We start from the raw sequence: 8,638 nt of genomic DNA on the forward strand, positions 1-8,638 counted from the left end.
ACGAAATAGACCTATCATCCAATGCATTTTTTTGTCTTATGCCGTGGAGGCTCTAGAGCCCCCACATCATTTTCGTGTCGCTTCCAACGTTACCGATTCAGCGTGGAATAGGATTGCAACATTAGCAGCGGTTGGAATTAGAACTAAATGTAAATATGAAATTGGACACAAGGCATATTTAGGACAGGGTATTGTATAATCGTATCATATTACAGCATATTTGCATGTAGTACGCAGTTGTTTAAAATGGACAGTTTAAAATATAATAAAAATAACCGGGATAGCAGTAGTGAACAGAGACAATGTAACAAATTGCGGTAGATACTGATAGCATTACATAGAGAAATGAGTTAGACGAAGAAAGGAATAGCGGTAGACAAGGATGGCAATAGTGCCACGTGTTAGACAAGGAAAGGAATATGGATAAACAAGGACAGAAAAACAAATGATGCGGGCGAAACTAACGCCATCTCGCGCTTGCGCTTGGTGACGCGAACTACGATTTTCTCATTAATTTTGTAACTGCGCACAAACAATTTATACACTTTTATATGTATACGTGTTCGAAAGGCTATTCCTTTAGCTAGTTTCTCATATAGATTTTGATATAATTAGTTATCTCCCTTTCTATAATTAGTTATCAACAATTTTAGTACGTGATGTCGAGAACGATATCGTTTACGGTTATACACGTTTACGGTTTCTCAATAATTTCATAGCTTTTTAGTAAATTCTCATGCAAGTGACTACATTCATTTTAAAGGCATTTCCTTTGCCTACATTCTCATATAATTCTTATTATCATATTCTGTTCAGTTTAACAGTTATTTAACATTTCTCGGGTGAGTAATATATCCGTCGTATTCCATCGTAACACATTTTCGTTGATTCAATAGACATGCGTGATTAATTATCCACTTTCAGGCATGTAGAATGTAAAGAATGAACTTTTCCTTATATTCTGCAATTAATTTGATAGCCGTAAGTGATGTGGTTTATTAGATATTAGCAGTTGTTTCTAACATTTCACTATACCCGAGTACGATGAATAGAGAACTCTCTCGTAAAACGTTTAATAACACCTAAACTAAATCGAACATGTTCATAAAAATTACATGAGAATGTAGTTAAAAGATTTTCCTTTCAGATGCGTGTAGTTATTTCTATGAGAATTTAGTAGAAAGAATATCGTTCTCGACATCACGCACTAGAATTGTCAATAACTAATTATCGGCAGGTTCTAGTGTATTAAAATTGATATGAGAAAATTGCTAAATGTCCACACCTCATTCTGCAAGTCTAAAAGTTTACAAAATCATCGGAACTATCGAGTTATTAATGATTTTTCCTTGGCCGACAAGATGTCGGCCTCGCGGCCATCGATAGGTGGTGCTTAGATACCCGCGGACCAATAGGAAACGATTATCTCTCTCCTTTTCGCACACTGGTGCTATCCTTGTCTAATACCTCTGTTTATATTCTGTAATTCTAATAAGAAATGGAATTACTGTTTTCAGCTGGTATTTTCTATCCCTGTTTAATTCACAGAGCCTCTTCGTCTAATTCCTCCTTGCCTATTCTGTGTTCCTATTAAGTTAGAAGTTTCTCAGAGTGGAATTTCATGTGTAAACATGGTGTCATATTTCTCGATTCTCTGTCCTTTTCTATCTTTTCTCGTGACGACTCGATGTTATTCGAATTTATTTAAGAAGAATGAAAAAATAGAGAAATGTCTTGTACATAATCCCCGGACTTTATCGTACTAACGCAGTCAGATATTTCAGGAGCTGATGGAGAAACATCGATCGTAAAGAGAAAAGAAAAGATCGAAGTTGAATTTTACGTCAACGAAAGAAATAAAATAGGTGGTAAGGTGTGTGTGTGTGTGTTTCTGTCCTAATGGCCGAAGGGAGTGGCTTTGAACTTTTAAACATAGAAATTCTCGTTGCGCGTCAACCGCTGTTATTTCTCCCATTTGCGAACAATTTTTCATTCGACGTCAGAGTAGTTGCAAACTATTATATCACAGTCGATTATTTTCTATAAGATGAACAGATACGAAAAATTATTTCTTACCCCTTCTGCACTTTACTTTTATCTCTATCTATTTAATCTATAACAAATTATACGTAATAGTATAATGAAAAGAAACAAATCGTGACTTGTCTCTAAACGTTCTCTCACTATGTCGTTGGTAAAACACAAACACAAAATACGAATGTTAAATCTACGAAAAGTTTTTAAAGCTTTTTCCGAACGACTCCACGAAGAAACAGGAAAGAAACAAAGAAATTAACGGAAAAAAATAAAAATAAAACGAACGAAAGGTGAAAGAAAATAGAATGTTTAATTTTTACGATACCTATTTCACATGAATACTTTAAAGTAATCGTGATTATAAACCTAAAAGAAAGACTACACGTGCAGCTAACTAGTATAAACGCTACCCGCCAACTGTCAGAGCAGCGCCTAACCGTCATCTGTCGGTAGTTATGTCACAGATGAGGTACGAAATAGACCTATCATCCAATGCATTTTTTTGTCTTATGCCGTGGAGGCTCTAGAGCCCCCACATCATTTTCGTGTCGCTTCCAACGTTACCGATTCAGCGTGGAATAGGATTGCAACATTAGCAGCGGTTGGAATTAGAACTAAATGTAAATATGAAATTGGACACAAGGCATATTTAGGACAGGGTATTGTATAATCGTATCATATTACAGCATATTTGCATGTAGTACGCAGTTGTTTAAAATGGACAGTTTAAAATATAATAAAAATAACCGGGATAGCAGTAGTGAACAGAGACAATGTAACAAATTGCGGTAGATACTGATAGCATTACATAGAGAAATGAGTTAGACGAAGAAAGGAATAGCGGTAGACAAGGATGGCAATAGTGCCACGTGTTAGACAAGGAAAGGAATATGGATAAACAAGGACAGAAAAACAAATGATGCGGGCGAAACTAACGCCATCTCGCGCTTGCGCTTGGTGACGCGAACTACGATTTTCTCATTAATTTTGTAACTGCGCACAAACAATTTATACACTTTTATATGTATACGTGTTCGAAAGGCTATTCCTTTAGCTAGTTTCTCATATAGATTTTGATATAATTAGTTATCTCCCTTTCTATAATTAGTTATCAACAATTTTAGTACGTGATGTCGAGAACGATATCGTTTACGGTTATACACGTTTACGGTTTCTCAATAATTTCATAGCTTTTTAGTAAATTCTCATGCAAGTGACTACATTCATTTTAAAGGCATTTCCTTTGCCTACATTCTCATATAATTCTTATTATCATATTCTGTTCAGTTTAACAGTTATTTAACATTTCTCGGGTGAGTAATATATCCGTCGTATTCCATCGTAACACATTTTCGTTGATTCAATAGACATGCGTGATTAATTATCCACTTTCAGGCATGTAGAATGTAAAGAATGAACTTTTCCTTATATTCTGCAATTAATTTGATAGCCGTAAGTGATGTGGTTTATTAGATATTAGCAGTTGTTTCTAACATTTCACTATACCCGAGTACGATGAATAGAGAACTCTCTCGTAAAACGTTTAATAACACCTAAACTAAATCGAACATGTTCATAAAAATTACATGAGAATGTAGTTAAAAGATTTTCCTTTCAGATGCGTGTAGTTATTTCTATGAGAATTTAGTAGAAAGAATATCGTTCTCGACATCACGCACTAGAATTGTCAATAACTAATTATCGGCAGGTTCTAGTGTATTAAAATTGATATGAGAAAATTGCTAAATGTCCACACCTCATTCTGCAATTCTAAAAGTTTACAAAATCATCGTAACTATCGAGTTATTAATGATTTTTCCTTGGCCGACAAGATGTCGGCCTCGCGGCCATCGATAGGTGGTGCTTAGATACCCGCGGACCAATAGGAAACGATTATCTCTATCCTTTTCGCACACTGGTGCTATCCTTGTCTAATACCTCTGTTTATATTCTGTAATCCTAATAAGAAATGGAATTACTGTTTTCAGCTGGTATTTTCTATCCCTGTTTAATTCACGGAGCCTCTTCGTCTAATTCCTCCTTGCATATTCTGTGTTCCTATTAAGTTAGAAGTTTCTCAGAGTGGAATTTCATGTGTAAACATGGTGTCATATTTCTCGATTCTCTGTCCTTTTCTATCTTTTCTCGTGACGACTCGAATTTATTCCAATTTATTTAAGAAGAATGAAAAAAAAGAGAGAAATGTCTTGTACATAATCCCCCGACTTTATCGTACTAAACAGATAAGTTTAGTAATAGAGAAATTGCGATGATTTTGTGAACTTTTAGTATTGAAGAATAAAGTGTAGACCTTCAACAACTTTCTCATGTAGATTTTAATGCACTAAACCCTTTGGATAGTTAGTTATTAACAATTTTAATACGCAATGTCGGGAATGATATCTCGTAATTATACGGGTTTTCCATAATTTCAGAGCTTTCTTCTAAGTTCTCATGTAACTAATTGTATGCGTCCGAAAGGCAACTCTTTTGGCTACATTCTCGTGTAATTTTTGTTAACATCTCCCGTGTGGTTTGATAGTTATTTAACATTTTTCGAGTGAGTAATATATCCGTCGCATTCAAACGTAACATATGTTCGTTGTTTCAATAGACATGCCTGATTAATTATCCACTTTCAAGCATGCAGAATGTAGAATGAACCTTTACTTATATTCTGCAATTAGTTTGGTATCCGTAAGTGATGTGGTTTATTAGATATTAGCAGTTGTTTCTAACATTTCACTATACTCGAGTACGACGAGTAGGGGACTCTCTCGAATAACGTTTAATAGCTCCTAAACTAAATCGAATATATTAATAAAGGTTACATTAGAATGCAGCCAAAAGATTTGCCATTCCGATGCGTATAGTTACTTCCATGAGAACTAATTGAAAGCTACGAAATTATTGGAAAACGGTAAAGGTAGGATGTACCTTCTCGACATCACGTACTAGAATTGTCAATAACTAATTATCGGCAGGTTCTAGTGTATTAAAATTGATATGAGAAAATTGCTAAATGTCCACACCTCATTCTGCAAGTCTAAAAGTTTACAAAATCATCGGAACTATCGAGTTATTAATGATTTTTCCTTGGCCGACAAGATGTCGGCCTCGCGGCCATCGATAGGTGGTGCTTAGATACCCGCGGACCAATAGGAAACGATTATCTCTCTCCTTTTCGCACACTGGTGCTATCCTTGTCTAATACCTCTGTTTATATTCTGTAATTCTAATAAGAAATGGAATTACTGTTTTCAGCTGGTATTTTCTATCCCTGTTTAATTCACAGAGCCTCTTCGTCTAATTCCTCCTTGCCTATTCTGTGTTCCTATTAAGTTAGAAGTTTCTCAGAGTGGAATTTCATGTGTAAACATGGTGTCATATTTCTCGATTCTCTGTCCTTTTCTATCTTTTCTCGTGACGACTCGAATTTATTCCAATTTATTTAAGAAGAATGAAAAAAAAGAGAGAAATGTCTTGTACATAATCCCCCGACTTTATCGTACTAAACAGATAAGTTTAGTAATAGAGAAATTGCGATGATTTTGTGAACTTTTAGTATTGAAGAATAAAGTGTAGACCTTCAACAACTTTCTCATGTAGATTTTAATGCACTAAACCCTTTGGATAGTTAGTTATTAACAATTTTAATACGCAATGTCGGGAATGATACCGCGTAATTATACGGTTTTTCTATAATTTCATAGCTTTCTTCTAAGTTCTCATGTAACCAATTGTATGCGTCCGAAAGGTAACTCTATTGGCTATATTCAAATATAAGTTTTATTAACATATTCGGTTTAGTTTAAGAGTTATTAATCATTATTTGAAAAAGTCTCTTATTCATCGTACTTTTGTATAGTCAACTTTGACAAACAATTGCTAATATCTAATAAACCACATTACTTACCGCCACAAAACTAATTGCAGAATATAAGTTAAAGTCCATTCTACATTCTACATTCTTGAAAGTGGATAATTAATCACGCGTGTCTGTTGAAACAACGAAAATATATTACGATTGAATGCGACGGATATATTACTCACCCGAGAAATGTTAAATAACTGTTAAACTAAACGGAATATTATAATAAGAATTAGATGAGAATGTAGCCAAAGGAATTGTCTTTAAAATGAATGTAGTTATTTGCATGAGAATTTACTAAAAAGCTATGAAATTATTGAGAAACCGTAAACGTGTATAACCGTAAACGATATCGTTCTCGACATCACGCACTAAAATTGTTAATAACTAATTATAGAAATGGCTTAGTGCATTAAAAACTATATGGGAAAGTTGCTGAAGGTTCACACTTGATTCTTCAATTCTAAAAGTTCACATAGTAATCGTAATTATTGAGTTAATAACGATTTTTCCCTGACCGACTTTAATTGGCGCCTGAAAGGTGGAGCATGGCGGCCGCCAGCCAATAGGAAGCGTTTTCTCTCTGTCCTACTCGCACACTAGTGCTTTCCTTGTCTAATGCCTCTGTTGGTATTCTATGTTCCTATTAAAAAGTCTTATTTCGTGTCATCTAACAGGAGATGGCGCTAGTTTCAATTTTAAATGTAGGCTTTCCGATTTACGCATGCGTCTCATCTGCGCGGAGCTTCGGTTTACGCATGCGTCTCTTTTACGCGTGTTTTTTGATAGTTTGAATTTAGTAGTTTGTTAGTTCTTTTGAATATAAGCTTTTGTTCGTCGCTATGCAAATTTTAATATTGATTTATTGTATAATGTTAAACAAAAATATAAAGACCTTTGACTAGTTCGGACATTATTAATTTCGCCTTAAGATTAATTACATGTTTTGGCTGAAAAGGATCCCCCACTTGAAATTTTTCTGTCCTCGTCTATTCCTATTGCTTTTCTTGTCTAACACTCGCCACTGTTGTTATCCTTGTCTTACTCATTTCTCTATAATGTTATCCTTTTATCAATTATTTTCTGGTATCAATTTTAATCTGCTTAGTACATGCAATTATGCTCTAATTAATAATAAGTATTATTAGAAGCGAAAAATTCGGAGAATTCTCATTAAAGTGTGATAAAAAATATGAGAACATAATTTTTCATGAGTGACAAACAACACGACGACAAAATTCTACCCACGAAATCCAATATATGTAAATATTTTACATACGGATTTAACAAAGGAACATTTTTTACCTACATCTGTCGATCTTACCATGATCGATGGTTGGTTTGTACATACATATATGTATAATTCCTAAACTCACCGTTCTATTACCCTAGAGGAAATAACAAAACCTCTGATTTTTTTGCAGGATCGATATTTCAGAACGTGAGACGTAAAATCCCAAGACGTAATCTGTGGTTATGTCTTGTCTACTGCGCACATTGTGCTGCATGGCGAATTAAAATATTTTTTAAACGCATGAATCGCAATGTACATTATGATCGTTATGTATACACAGATACGATAGACGAACACCCAACTTAGGCGGAATGTTAATTGCGAACTATTAACTGTAAAAAACAACTACCTATATGTATATTTATTTATGTACATAGCTACCTAACGGAATGGAACTTGAATAGCTCTAACGAATTACCAACGGTCTTGAACAAATCTTTGTAAACGGATTCGTATTTTTCGGTATACAGTGAAATAAGCGCCTTTTTTGTTCGTTTGTGTGAAAATGCCAAAGATAAATTTTTCAAACGAATTAAACGGATGTCTGTGAAAGATCGAAGATAAATAAAAGAAACTGACACTTTGAAAACGAAATTGTATCTTTATTTTGTGAGTATGGTAATATGTTGACAAATATTTTGCTCTGTTTTGTTCCTTCTTCTTCTTTTTTCAAATGTACATGTTTATCGATATACATCGATGTTATAATATAATCGTACAATGCAGATTATACAATGTTACTGAAAGTATGTGCAATAGTTTCCCTGCTGTACACCAATACCGCGGTCCTGCTGGTTCGCTACTATTATTTATGTATGTAGTTCTTCCCTTAGATAATTCTGATCTATTTAAGAATGATACGTCGAGGAATATGAAAGAATTTTCTAGATTACAATTTTAGCGAAATTTAGTAAAATCGAAAAAAGTGCTATTGGTGTAAGCAGTACATTATACTTATACTTATTTATAGGCACACTATTACATGTCGTTAATCAACTAAAAATCATTTCGGAAAGATTGTAACGCACGAATAGAATTATTTTCTTTTCGGTTTGTTTTTGTTTTTCATGTGCTCTGATTATCGAATTTCCATCGCAAGATACAATTAGAATCGGCAAAGATTACATAAAATTATTACCAGTATAAACACATCGTTACTAATATTTGTAACTTTTATGGAAAACTATAAATATAAATAAATCGCAACAAGTAGTTTAAATTGTGACACTAAAACAATGCATAATGGCTAAATGGACTGTAAATGTTCGTTCTACATATATTGAGAATAAAGAAATAACCAACAGAGAAGGAAAAAAATAAACGGTAAAAGAACAATAAATGCTATATAAAATACACGATACTTAATCGTTTACCTATTGCAATTTAAAATTACGTGTCGTTTAAATACGTTAACATTTACTGTAACATAATATGTT

This window comes from Habropoda laboriosa, unplaced genomic scaffold (assembly GCF_001263275.1).
Source record: "Habropoda laboriosa isolate 0110345459 unplaced genomic scaffold, ASM126327v1 scaffold801, whole genome shotgun sequence".
In the NCBI taxonomy this organism is placed as follows: Eukaryota; Metazoa; Arthropoda; class Insecta; order Hymenoptera; family Apidae; genus Habropoda; species Habropoda laboriosa.